Genomic DNA, 13,667 nt, shown 5'->3' on the forward strand with positions numbered 1-13,667 from the left:
GCATTGAACGGAGCGGTTTTCCTCTCGATGGGGGCCCCATGATTTTGGGGGCCCCGTGTGGTCGCTCACCTCGCTCCCCCTCATCGACGGGCCTGCCCCCTATCCCCCTACTCCCCTATCTTCCAGTCCCGATCTTGCATGTATGAACTCGTATGAACTGCTATGAACTAGTATGAATTACCCTTATGTTTATCTACCTCTATTCCCCATTCCCGTCCGCCGTGGATCGAATCTATCGTCGTGGATCGAATCAAACGTGCATGTCGAAGAGAAAGAAGTGCTTACCGCCATTGATGGAGTCCAGTGGTCTTATTCCTCTGCTCCGATCCGCCGCCGACGGTGATGGAGTCCGGTGGTCTTCTTCCTCTGCTCCGATCCGCCGCCGCCGGTGAGAGTTGGGAGAGTGGGGAGAGGGAGCGGTGAGGGGCGGTGAGGCTAATAACTGCCGGTGCTTCGGGAAGCAACGCGGCTTCTCGAGCGTGGCCGCGCGCGTGCAACCGCCCCCGCCCACGTGCACCGCTCGGCCCTGGCCCTGGAGAAACTGTCGATTCGTGGGTTCCTAGTGAGCCAGGCCCAGAGGTGCTTTAAGAAGCGTGCGATGCCGGCCCAATAGTGTATGCGGGCTACCAAATAGGCCGAATCCTTCCAGCGCGGGTCTGGTTGGACCTTATGGGGGCAACCAAACACGCCCTAGAGATCTATAAGAGTGTATTTTTTTACTCCCGGATGTACCCTCATGAACAGTACATTTAAAAAAACCTAAAATTTCGTGACATCAAATATTCTCAAATGTTTTAGCTGCTTGAGAAATTTTGTGCCATCAATAAATTTTTCCTATTTTCTCTGAATTTACTGTTCCTAAGGTTTGTCGGGAGTAAGCACACTTTTTCACACATCGGTGTGTGATGCGGCACATTGCAGCAGCAACAGTGGTGGGGCTCGGTATGTGGTTGCATTGGGGCAGAGGCAGCCTCTACGATGGAGTGGGCTGTCGATGGCGGCTGCCAGGCAGTCACTTCTGCAACGTTTAGGTCATGTTGAAGGAGTGATCTCCCTCACTCGTGTGAATCTCTTCCATGGCCGTCACCGGTGATGCGCTCTGTCTTGCATAGCCAGCGTGAGGAACAAGATTGGTGGCCATCCCTCCCAGATCAAGTGGGGTAGGTGAGGGTGGATCGTTCGAAAGGAAGAAAAATCAATGCAAGAGGTGAGGGGCGGGCGAAGTGTAGCCAGAACGCATTCTGCATGGAAAGGAAACAATATTCTTTTTTAAAATAGCATAGAACATCTGTTCTTGCAGCAAAACAGAAGTACCATTGTTGCATGCACTTACTGACTTCTTCTTCTTCTGTTTGCAGGTTTGCTGCATCTACTTGCCAAGTATGGACACACTGATGAGCTCAGTGAACTTCCTTGGAACTGCACACACTTATTCCACAAGGAATGCGTCGACAAATGGCTCAAGATAAATGCACTCTACCCTCTGTGCAAGGCTAAGATAGCGAGCTCATCGATCTGGCACATCTGATACTTGACTGCCACTCCAATCATGCACCTCAGTGCACCGGTGAGATCCAGATGTATTAGGTTGGTCTGCCTTTGGAGGTGATAATACACAAGTGTATAGTTGCTCGTGGTGCCGCCCGCATGTATAAAGTTGATGCTTTTGATGTATGGATCGGGACCCTCATGTCTGCCTAATGTTTGCCAGCAACGGGTGGCATTTCAAAAAAAAATATCATGGCATTTTTAGTTGTATGTGGGGTGTAAGTTTCTTCGGAGCGACATGGCATTTTCTAGGATGGATTCTCAAAACTGCCATCTTCCCAAAAAATGACATGTTGCTTTGAAGAAAATGTCATCCCACATACAACTAAAAATGCCATCGAAATGCCATCTGTTCCTGACGAACATTCGCCAGGTAACATTACCAATGGATTGTAGTGATGTCCCAAGGTTTCTTTTTGTCCTTTTTATCTTGGACAAGTTACAGCTCTTCGCGTTGTCGACCGTACTCTAAAATGCAGGCGAGGAGGATGTGCCTCCTCCACTTGTAGTTATGGGTAAGGGTGAACGACAAGTAAAGAACCAACCTTATGGTTACATATTTCAGAAAGAGCTTGGAGGCAGTTCAGGACGGCGGTTTGGTGACCGTTAACAAAGTTTGGCAATTAGACAACAAGCTTTTGATTCCAGTGGCACAATTAATGAAAGATACATGCATGTCATTTGTATTGTTTAAGTACAAACTCACTGGTGTGATCTCAAATTTGTCAAAAGCGTCTTGCTAAAGGATGGTCAACATAAAAGGGCATCCAAATGCATATGAAATTTCTTTTCTTCATGATTATTATGATTCACCACTCCCAATCTCCTATTCAGATAGCTCGTTGACTATATTTAGTATGTCACTATTGAGCATAGTTTACTGCATACTTTGCGGAATAGACGCACTATTGAGCATAGTTTACTGCATACTTTGCGGAATAGACGTCATCACCGTGGTGTACCTAGCAGCTCATTCAAAGTGGTATTTTCCAAACCCAAGATTGTCTTTGTATCCTCGAGACCTGAAAGCAGTTGATTGCATTTACACTTGCCGTGGCGTGTTTATTGAAAGCAAGCCCCAATGGGAATCGTTTGGAAGTTTGTATTTTGATCTAGTGTCAGTACTGTTACTCCTTATGTTTGTCGTGGTTGCTGAGGCGAAGGATATTGCTTACCACATGTGCTCTAGCTGGACCAAAGTAATCCTCACATTTCGTTGTGTGCACCGTGCCTCCTTGAAGTTTTCTCCCATTATCCCGAAATGGGCTGGCCTTTTTGTTGCGATGCAGATGTAACAGGTTACTGAAGCACTGGAATGACAAAATGGTAGGACTAGGGTTCCTACCGGCTCTACTCCGTAGGTTATACGGGCAGAACGGCGAGGGTTGGGGGCGAGGGTGGCGGCCCCGGCGTGTTGGCGCCGTCGCGAGGGCGAAGAAGGGCGGCGGCGGCTAGGGTTCCGGCTCCTCTGGAGCCGGGCAATATAATAGAACTATCTTTATTGCTTAATATCAAAGGGTATCTTACAATCTAATATTTATAACTTAAAAATCACTAGGCTAAGATAACTTGGGGGCCAAGCCCCTAATTTACTGCCCAGCGGGCCTCCTCCGGTTATATTGTAAACCGGACATAACATCTCTCCCCGCCTGCACAAACAGCTCATCCTCGAGCTGAAAGTCTGGATAGTGATGGCGGAAATCATCACATGGCTCCCAAGTAGCCTCCTCCACCGGAAGACCCGCCCACTGGATCAAGACGAACCACACCCCGTGACAAAGTTGCGCCTCCAACACCTTCTCTGGCTCTGGAAGAAGACGTTCGTTGGAAGCACGGGTGGAGCCGCCAGTGGCTCTCCACAAAAAGGCTTGAGCAGCCCCACATGGAACACATCATGGATGCGAGCGCCGGCCGGAAGCTGAAGGCTATAGGCCACCTGCCCGATGCGCTCCAAGATGGAGAAGGGTCCCGTGTAGCGAGGACCGAGCTTGCGCTTTGCGCGCGGGTCGAGTGACTGCGTAGAGCGGTGGAGAAGACGCAGCCACACCCAATCACCCACCGCGAACTCCGCCTCGCGATGGTGGTCGTCGTAGTAATGCTTTGCCAACTGCTGAGCCTGAAGGAGACGCTGACGGACCTCAGCAAGCATCTCGTCACGGGTGCGAATAAGGTCGCCTACGTCCTCCATCCGAGCCGTAGCCGGGTCCACTGGCAAGATAGGCGGAGGTGGCCGCCCATAAACCACCTCAAATGGTGTCGCACGTAGGGCGGAGTGGTAGGATGTGTTGTAGCAGTACTCCGCCCATGCGAGCCAGTCCACCCAAGCGCAAGGCCGATCACCTGTAACACAGCGTAAATACATGGCAATCACCTTATTAACCACCTCAGATTGGCCTTCTGTCTGGGGGTGGAAGGCCGTGCTGAAGTGGAGCTAAACTCCCGCCATCCTGAAGAGGTCACGCCAGACATGGCCCGTGAACACCATGTCGTGGTCACTGACGATCGAAGAAGGGAACCCGTGCAGATGGACAATACCGTCGAAGAAGGCACGGGCCACGGACGCGGCGGTGTAGGGATGCCCTAGTGCGATGAAGTGAGCATACTTCAAAAAGCAGTCGACCACCGTGAGAATGACCGACTTGCCTTCCACCTTGGGCAGCCCCTCGATGAAGTCCATGGAGATATCGGCCCAGACCTGGGACGACACATCCAAGGGCTGAAGAAGACCAGCTGGTCGTAGCGTCTTCGTCTTGTTAAGCTGGCATGTCGCACAAGAGCGCACCTAATCGCGAACCAGGGCACGATCACCAGGAACGTAGAAGTCGGGGCAGAGACACGATGGAGGGTTTTCTGCACACCCTCATGGCCAGCCGAGTGGGCTAGTAGCAAGACCTGGTGACGGAGATCATCATGTGCTGGCACGAAGATACGGCGCCCATGGACGAGCAAACCGTCGAAAAGGCGCCATGGCTCCTCCAGGTCGCCGGCCGCGAGCTGCTGCTGTAGGAGGACCGCATCGGCTGCGGTCGCCGTGGCCCGGCGAATGTCTTCGAAGAGGCCGAAGCTCGGCCCTGAGCGGATGCAGAGCGCCATCCCCTCGGAGGTGCCAGTGACGGAGTCGAGGTCGGCATCGCGGCAAGATAAAGCATCGGCCACGGTGTTAAGACGACCTGGCCGGTATTCGACGGTGAAATCGAAGCCGAAGAGCTTGCTAATCCACTGGTGCTGTGGCACGGTCGAGAGCCTCTGATCTAGCAATAACTTCAGGCTGTAGTGGTCGGTGCGAATCTGGAAAGACCGGGCCCACAGATAGGGCCGCCAATGGCGCACCGCCTGCACCAAGCCAATGAGCTCCCGCTCGTACGCCGCGAGCTTGAGATGGCGTGGGGCGAAAGGCCGGCTGAAGAAGGCGAGAGGGCCATCGCCTTGATGGAGCACGGCGCCGAACCCCACACTCGAGGCGTCACAGTCCACGAAGAACGGGCGATCGAAGTCCGGCATCTGAAGAACAGGCCCCGTCGTGAGGGCCCCCTTGAGGGCCTCGAAAGCTGTCGTTTCCTCCTCGTCCGAGACGAAAGCGTCGCGACACAATAACCGCGTGAGTGGCGAAGCGATGACGCCGAACTCCCAGATGAATTTCCGGTAGTAGCCCGCAAGGCCGAGAAACCCGCGAAGAGCCCACGAAGACTGGGGCGTCGGCCAGGCAGCGATGGCAGCCACCTTGTCGGCGTCCATAGCGACCCCGTTGGCCGAGATGACGTGGCCGAAGTAGGCCACCGAAGGCATCGCGAACAAGCACTTTGAGCGCTTAAGATGGAGATGGTGCGCCCGAAGCTCGTTGAAGACGATGGCGATGTGTTGTAGGTGCTCTGCCCAAGACGCACTGTAGATCAGAATATCATCAAAGAAAACAAGCACAAACCGGCGTAAGTAGGGCCGGAGGACGTCGTTCATCAGAGCCTGGAAGGTCGCCGGCGCGTTGGTGAGGCCAAAGGGCATCACCAAGAACTCGAAGTGGCCGTGGTGAGTCCGAAACGCCGTCCTGGCGATGTCATCCGGGTGCATGCGCACCTGGTGGTACCCGGACCGAAGGTCGAGCTTGGTGAAGAAGCGCGCCCCGTGTAGCTCATCGAGGAGCTCGTCGACCACCGGAATAGGGAACTTGTCCTTAAGTGTGACAACATTAAGGGCACGATAGTCGATGCAGAAACGCCATGTGTCATCTAACTTGCGGATGAGAAGCACCGGCGCAGTGAGCGGCAAAGTGGAGAGCCGGATGATACCTGCCGCGAGCATGAGCGCACACTGCCGCTCCAACTCATCCTTCTGCAACTGCAGATAGCGGTAATGGCGGACCGCCACCGGAACGGAGCCTGGCAGAAGATGTATACGGTGATCATACGTGCGGGCGGGCGGCAGCCCCTGTGGCTCGGTGAAGATCTCATCATGCTACTGTAGGAGGCTCTCCAAGAGTGGGTGCTCGGCCGTGGCGGTGGTCGCGGCCAGCTGGAGTGGTGGTGTGGCTGAGGCACCCCCAATGTCGTCCCACTGAATGCGGTGGCCCAACTGCCAGAAGGTCATCGTCAGCGCATCAAAATCCCAGAGAATAGGACTAAGAGTCCCCAAGAAGTCAACGCCTAGGATGAAGTCGAAGCAGCCCAAGTCGATGCCGGCGCATGTGATGGAGAAGTGCTCGCCGCCGATAGTGATGGGCACGTTGCGGGCGAGCCCGTGGCAGTGGAGACAGTCGCCATTAGCGACTGTGACTCGCAACTGCTCGCCGCCGGTGGGCTGTAATGCAAGGCGCTGCATGGTGGTCTCTGCTAGGAAGTTATGTGTGAACTCTGTGTCCACTAGGGCAAGCAGGCGCTCGTCCTGGATCATGACCGGTAAGAGCATCGTCTGTTCATCACTGATACCGGCCAGCGCGTGTAGGGACACCACGAGGGCGGTGGCCGGGGCGGGCGTGGGCGTGGGCGCCGCTGCGGTCTCCGCAAGGGCTGGAGCGCCAAGGCCATCCTCCAGTGTCTCCTCGCCCGTCTTGTCTGACGTCTCCAAGTAGAAGAGGCGGGGACAGACATGGCCCGGTGCATAGGGCTCATCACAGTTGAAGCACAAGCCCAGACGCCGGCGTTCCAGCTGTTCCGCCTGAGTGAGGCACCTGAACGGCCGCGTCGGAGCCGGGGTGGGCGTCGGGGCAGCTGTGGACGGTGCCGGTGCTGCCGGAGACGGCCGAGTAGGCTGTCGGCCCCCACATGGTGCGGATGGATGCGTCAAGGCCTGGGCGCGCTGCTCGAACGCCCAGGCATAGTACATGGCTGTCTGAAGGTCTTGGGGCCCCTTCATCTCGACGTCCACGCGGATGTGGTCGGGAAGGCCGCCGATGAAAAACTCCGCCCGCTGTAAGGCCGTCACACCGGGCGCGTGGCACGCCAAGGCCTGGAAGCGGTCGGCGAAGTCCTGCACCGTGGAGGTGAACGGTAGGCGGCCCAACTCGGCCAAGCGGCTCCCGCGGACCGGTGGCCCGAAACGAAGAAGGCACAGCTCACGGAAATGATCCCATGGGGGCATGCCGCCCTCGTCCTACTCGAGGGCGTAGTACCATGTCTGGGCGGCCCCGCAGAGATGATAGCAAGCCAGCCAAGTGCGCTCCGACGCGGGCGTGCGCTGTCCGCTGAAGAATTGGTCACACTGGTTGAGCCAGTTAAGCGGGTCGTCGGAGCCGTCGTATGTGGCGAAGTCGATCTTGGCGAACCGGGGCGGCTGCTGGTGTGGCGCGCCCTGGCCCACTGCCTCGGCGGTGCGGAGGGCGGATGATGGTGCACGGTCCATGGTGGAAGGCCCGGCATAGTTCCCGGTGGCGCCCGACGCCTCAGGCTACAACGGAAAACCGGACGGTGGACGAGCCTCCGAGTAGGCCGAGGGCGGCCCGTGGAGCCAGCCGGGGAGTGGCGATGGTGACGACGGGAAGCGGACTTCCTGGATCGGAAGCCCGCTCGGCGACGACCGGCCCAGGTTAGGGCTGGGCGGGGGCGGTGGAGGAACCTGCTCTGGGGCCGCTAGGAGGGATGGCGCGGCGGGAGACGGCGCGGCCGGCGCGGTCCAGGTGGGCCACTTCGGACCCATGGTGACGGCGAGTGGCGCGGTTGCTGAAGCAAGCTGCGGCGGCCATTGTGGCCAAAGCGGCGGTGCGGCCGCCTGGGCGGGGAGCGCCGGGTAGCCTCCGGTGACGGCCCCCGGTACAGAGTACCATGGCAGCGCATGCTGACCCGCGGCCATGGCTGGATGGAGCGATGGAGGCTGCCCGTACGGACTTGCCAGGTAGAGGAGGATGCCTCGTGACGACGAGGTCGGTGAGGACGCCGGCCATTGCCTCCGGTGTGAACTGTTGCGTCTGCGGGGGAGGTGATGGCGACGGCGTAGGTTGGACGGGGGCTGGTGGCCGCCCGTGGCCCGGCGCGGTGCCGGGTGCCGGGAGGTGCGGCGCCAAGAGCGACGCCGTGGCGCCCGCCAGGAGCGAGGCCGTGACGCCCGGCACGGAGGCGGCGGCGATGGAGGAGTTGGCGGCAGCAACGGTGGTGGAGTTGACGGGTAGCGGCGGTGGTGGCGGCGGTGGATTTGGAGGTGGCGAAGACATGGTCGAAACCCGGGTACCTGATACCAAATTGGTAGGACTAGGGTTCCTACCGGCTCTACTCCATAGGTTATACGGGCAGAACAGCGAGGGTTGGGGGTGAGGGTGGCGGCTCCGGCGTGTTGGCGCCGTCGCGAGGGAGAAGAAGGGCGGCGGCGGCTAGGGTTCTGGCGCGGCTAGAGCCGGGCAATATGATAGAACTATCTTTATTGCTTAATCTCAAAGGGTATCTTACAATCTAATATTTCCAGCGGGCCTCCTCCGGTTATATTGTAAACCGGTCATAACACAAAATGAGACAAACATCATTGCTGGTGCTTCACCCAGGGCAATTTCACCAACTACTTTATTCTTGGCTGTCTGGTCCACTTGCTGGACCCAAACATGAGCAATAATGTCAAGGTGCCAGCAGTAGTGAAGTCTTGCATCATGGACGCCCTAAGCCAAGATGGTGAAAGTTTACTCTGGGCACGCGACAACAGTGGTAGTGTACATCTGACACCATACTTGTGTGGCACATTGCCACGACCATCCTTGAGGCGAGGCACCCACACCATCAGCATGATGTTCCTCAGCAAACACAACAAGATGGCCAGCCTTCTTCTGTTTCCGTTTCTTACAAGAAGATTGCCGCCACTCACTTGTCACGCCATTGCGTGTATCTCGTGGCGTCCTGCCCCAAGCTACTTCATGATGATGATGCATGGAGCAAGGACCTGTACAATGAAGTCAAGAAGGATGTCGAGTGAGCCCTCTCCATGGATGGTACCGGCGTGTCGTCCATGCCGCCAGAAGCGGGGTACCGACGACTCATCGAGTTGTTGGGCGCCGCACAGAAACATGAGGTGCTCAAGGATGCGACAAAGCTCGCAGCGTAGCTTGGGGAGCTTACGGGAGGCGAGGAGATGGCGTGGCAGTTGTTGGCCGGGTTTTGGTCAGAGTTGAATTGATCATGTACGTGGCTCTGTAGGATAGCATCAAAGGGCACCTGTAGGTCATCTACCGGGGCGGCGAGCTGATAACCCTCCTCCGGGCCTTGCTCACCCACGTTGGGATCGTGGACAGGCCGGACGACGCCGCTACCAGCGCTGCAAGTGCTCCAGCCAGTAGTGTTTAAGTTGAGAGAATTCCTTATTTAATAGTGCCTTAAAATTTTGTTTCCTATTTGACACTGTAAAACTCTTTCTTCCTTATGTAACACCACGTCTAAATTTTATTTCCTTCGTAATACTTTCATCCATTTTGACTACTAACGGTGTTAAATGACATGTGAAAAGACAATTTTACCCCTCATGAAACTTGTTTGGAAGAGATTTTCACTTCTATCTTCTCTGCCCTTACCTAGACACCCCATATTTGTACTCTCGTATTCAGTTTCTTCAGGAGGAACCTTCTTTTTTCCATGCAGTCTTTGGCTACCATGTAGAATCCGTTCATGTCAGATAAGAATGCCATTCATCTCGTACTCATAGAAATATAATAATCCGGTACCTAACATCCATTGAGGCCATGCATGCCAATAATTAACCATGCAACAGCAGCTCGGTACTTCTCATTCCAGGAAAAAAACCAGTACATTTCTACTGCTTCTGAATTTCATTGCATCCTAATCCAGTTCACATGGTCACACCCTCCGTAGCCAGACTGTCGCTGTCCACCGCATCTACAGCCCCTCCTTGGCCGCCATCTGCAGCCCCTCCACGGACGCCCTCCGCAGCAATCTCCCCTAGCAGCGTCGTCGTCGAGTCTCTCGTGCAGTCCCCTCCCATCGCCGCTCTAGGAGGCACAGGGAAGAAAGACAGGGACGGGTCGCGGTTTGGGCCAGGTGACTGTTCGGCCTGGCCTTTTCCCTATGTGTTATAGTCGAGGGTAGTTTTGTCCACTTTAAAAAACTGACAAGCATCTAAACGGTATATGCTAATGGAAGTGACGGAAGTCTACAAAAGGCATAAATTTTAGAGTTAGTGTTGTATAAGGAAGATACTTTTGGCAGTGTTAAATAGGGAAACAACATTTAAACTAGTGTTCTATAAGGAACTTTTCTTGTTTAAGTTTGCTCTGCCTATTCATTCATGTGCTGATTTGCATGCTTTAGCTGTTGATTTCAATTCCTTTTGTTGTTCATCAAGGTCTTGTTGTGAGCGTGTTAAAAGCATCTATAGTCGGGTGCCTCAAACCCGCCTTATACGTCCGGGCGGGCCATCCGGTCACTGTCCGGTCACGATTTTTTGACCCAGGCGCCCCCTCAAATGGCCCTCAAACGCTCAGGCTGACCGGCACCCCTCATATCCACCCCAAAAATGGGGCGGATATGGGGGCGCTCAGGCACGCCCGCCACATGGGACTGACGAGGGGTCCTAGCCGGAAACGCCCTAAAACCCAGCAGTCCGAAACTCGTCTCCTCCGTCGGACCGGTGGCGCGGCATGGCGCAGCTTCGGCGGGCCGCGTCGTGCCTAGCCCGGCTATTTAAGTCGATCGGTGGCATCAAAACCCTATCATCTATCCACATTTTTCTCCTTCTCCTGTCCGCCGCCGCCACTTTCCACTCCACCCGTCCACCTAGTAGCCATGCCCCACGCCGTCTGGTGAGGAGCGAGCCATTTCTGACCCCGGAGCGCCGGCTCGATCTCCTAGAGCAGATTCGGGCTAGGCCCAAAGCCCGGAGCGCCGCATGGCTGTTGAAGGAGGAGGAGGAGGATGTTGGGGATGCTGGCGACGCGGATCTGCAGGCAGAGCAGCAGGCCATCCTCGATTCCCTCCTGTTGGAGTCGGCTGCGAAGGCCAGACGCCGTCGCCGGTAGAAGATGGAGGCGCAGGAGGCCGCGGAGGAGGCAGAGATGCTCGCCTACATGGATGAGGTCGAGCAGGAGGAGGATGAGCCAAAGGCCTCCTACCCGCCCGTCCAGCCGGCGCCCGACACCGTCGTCATGGACATCTTCGACGATGAAGACTAGCTAGGATAGTACGTAAGATTTGTTTGCATGCTTTGTATGGATCAAGGGGATGAAATATGATAGAAGCGGATGCTGAGTTGCTAATTTGAGACGTGACAGGTCACTGTCCACGGACACGCCCGATCGCGTCCGGGGACGTTTGAGGGGCCGATTTGCAAAGTCCGCATATAGATGCTCTAAGGTCTTCCTGTTGGTTGTAAGTGTGTTTTAAGGTCTTGTTGGCTTTTTTCCGCTCATTTTTATTGGTCAAGTGATTGGAAGTGTGAGATAGATGAGACTTCGGAATGGTGGCGTTTTTTGTACCGCTTATGGATTGTGACTTTTTTTAGAAGGAATAACTGCACCATCTCGGTGCCAACCAGAGCCAAAACAAAGTCTGGAGCTTCTACATCCCACACAGACACGGAATCAACAGCCCCTAGGCCAAACTGCGCCAGATTGTGCGCAATTAAATTACAGCCCCTATGACAAAACCTGAAATCATAAGACTCAAAAGAAAGCCAGCGTAAACTTCCAGCTTCTCTGAAGAGGACGCCCAGCTCTGCAGCATCATACTCTCGCCCATTAAGTGCATTGATCATTGTTAGGCAATCAGACTCAAAAACGACACGCTGAGCCCCCAAGTCTGCAGCCCCATCAATTGCCATCATGCACGCACTGAGCTCAGCATGGAGGGGGCTCCTGATGTGCTCCAAGTTGCCGGCCGCTGCTCCGATAAAATTGTCCATCTCGTCCCGTGCAATGAAACCCCACGCTCCAGCCTCAGTCTCTTGATGGAATGCTGCGTCCATGTTAAATTTAACCACTCCAGGACCAGGTGGCACCCATCGTTGGTCTGTCACTGATGGAGGGATGCTCTGCTGCTGCACACTACAAAAATCTTGCAAGTGCCTCGTAATAAAACCACTAACCTCTTGTGCAGTCCTCTGCTTCTCACCGGCGTTGGTCTTATTCCTTGATGTCCACCAATCCGAGAGGAGAATAGCCACATGTAGCCTCTTATCTGTTGGCAGCGAACATATTTGCTTGATCACCTGGTAGGAATCATGGCAATCACATAGCATCAGCCGGATATCCTCAAGGTGCTGCTCCCTCCACACTGCTTTCACCTTCTTGTATTTAAGGAAAAGATGCCCCCCATCCTCATCAAGCCTCAGGCACATAGGACACAAAGTATCAAGCTCCACATGCTTTCGCTTAATATTCATTCTCGTTGGCAAGCTGTTATGCGCCAAACACCACAGGAACATGCAGACTTTCCCCGGCAGATCAAGCTTCCAGATGTGTTGCCATTGCTCCCTAGCCTGCACCTGACCGGTAGACCCCTCCACGTCCCGGTGTTTCTTTGTTTCTTTCAGACTCACCCCCAATTGGTATGCCGATTTTACCGAGAAAAGCCCTTTTTTGTCATAGTGCCAGGAGAGAAAATCCTCAATGCCTGCTCTGAGAGGGATCGCTAAAATGATCTTGGCATCCTCCTGTGTGAAAAGCTCCCCCACGAGAGCCTCGTCCCAGTTCTCGGTAACAGGGTTTATGAGCTCATTCACCTTTGTGATGATCGACTGCCCCTGCTCGGTAACAGAGATATTTAAATTAGTGCCCCTGGTTCCTTAGTTGTGCTCACTTTTCCCCACGCTCCAAACGTTTGCTCACTTTTCCCCTCTTCCTTAGCTGAAACTCTCACAAATGCTCATAGCGAGCGTTTGCCATCTTGACCGTCCATTGACCGTTAATTACTGACAAGTGGGGCCGAGTCTTCGTCTGACTGTTGCTTGCTGACGGGTGGGACCGCAAGGAGACACGTATTGGGCAGCTTGTCTAAATCTGAAACAGATCTAGACAGGCCGCACTGCACCGCGCCGCTCCGCCCCCTCCGCCGGCGTCGTGCCGCGTCCACCGCAGTTGTTTCCTCCACCCTATGCCATATTCGGATCGTCGGCGACGCCGCGTCTCCGCCAGATATAGCCCACCTCCCCATCTGGGATTACATAGCGATGTTGAGTGAGGACGCCCAGAATGCAGTCGACCGTGGAGAGGATTGGGTCGAATCCACGGCAGATAATTCATGGATTAAACCTGGGTAAGCATTGTTTCCTCTTGAATTGACATTCTAAGTCGTATTGTAGGCCGTATTTGACTTCTGTTTGCTTGAATCTTTCGAATTTGTGCTCGATTTTACCTGGCTAACTGAAGCCTTTGTTTCCTTCCCCCAACAAAATAGGATTGATCCTGCGCTGGCTTTCCGGCTGGCGATTAGAATGGAGACTAGTGTGCTGCGTGGTACTAAACCGCATTTGATTTCATCATTTTTCTATCCCAAAGTGGTAGAAACCAGCATATCTTTCAAAGATTTGTGAGCTGAGCTCCGAAACACCTATCCTTGGAGTGATGCCGATGCTGTTGAACTGAATTACTTCAGCAGTGACGAGCAAAGATTTCTCCCACTAACTTGCGACGATCATATGCCGTTGCTTTTTGCTGGGATTGCTGGCTGCCGATTCGGTAAACTCCAAATCGATGTGCTTCAGCC

The sequence above is a fragment of the Triticum aestivum genome, chromosome 6B (assembly GCF_018294505.1).
Source record: "Triticum aestivum cultivar Chinese Spring chromosome 6B, IWGSC CS RefSeq v2.1, whole genome shotgun sequence".
NCBI lineage: Eukaryota > Viridiplantae > Streptophyta > Magnoliopsida > Poales > Poaceae > Triticum > Triticum aestivum.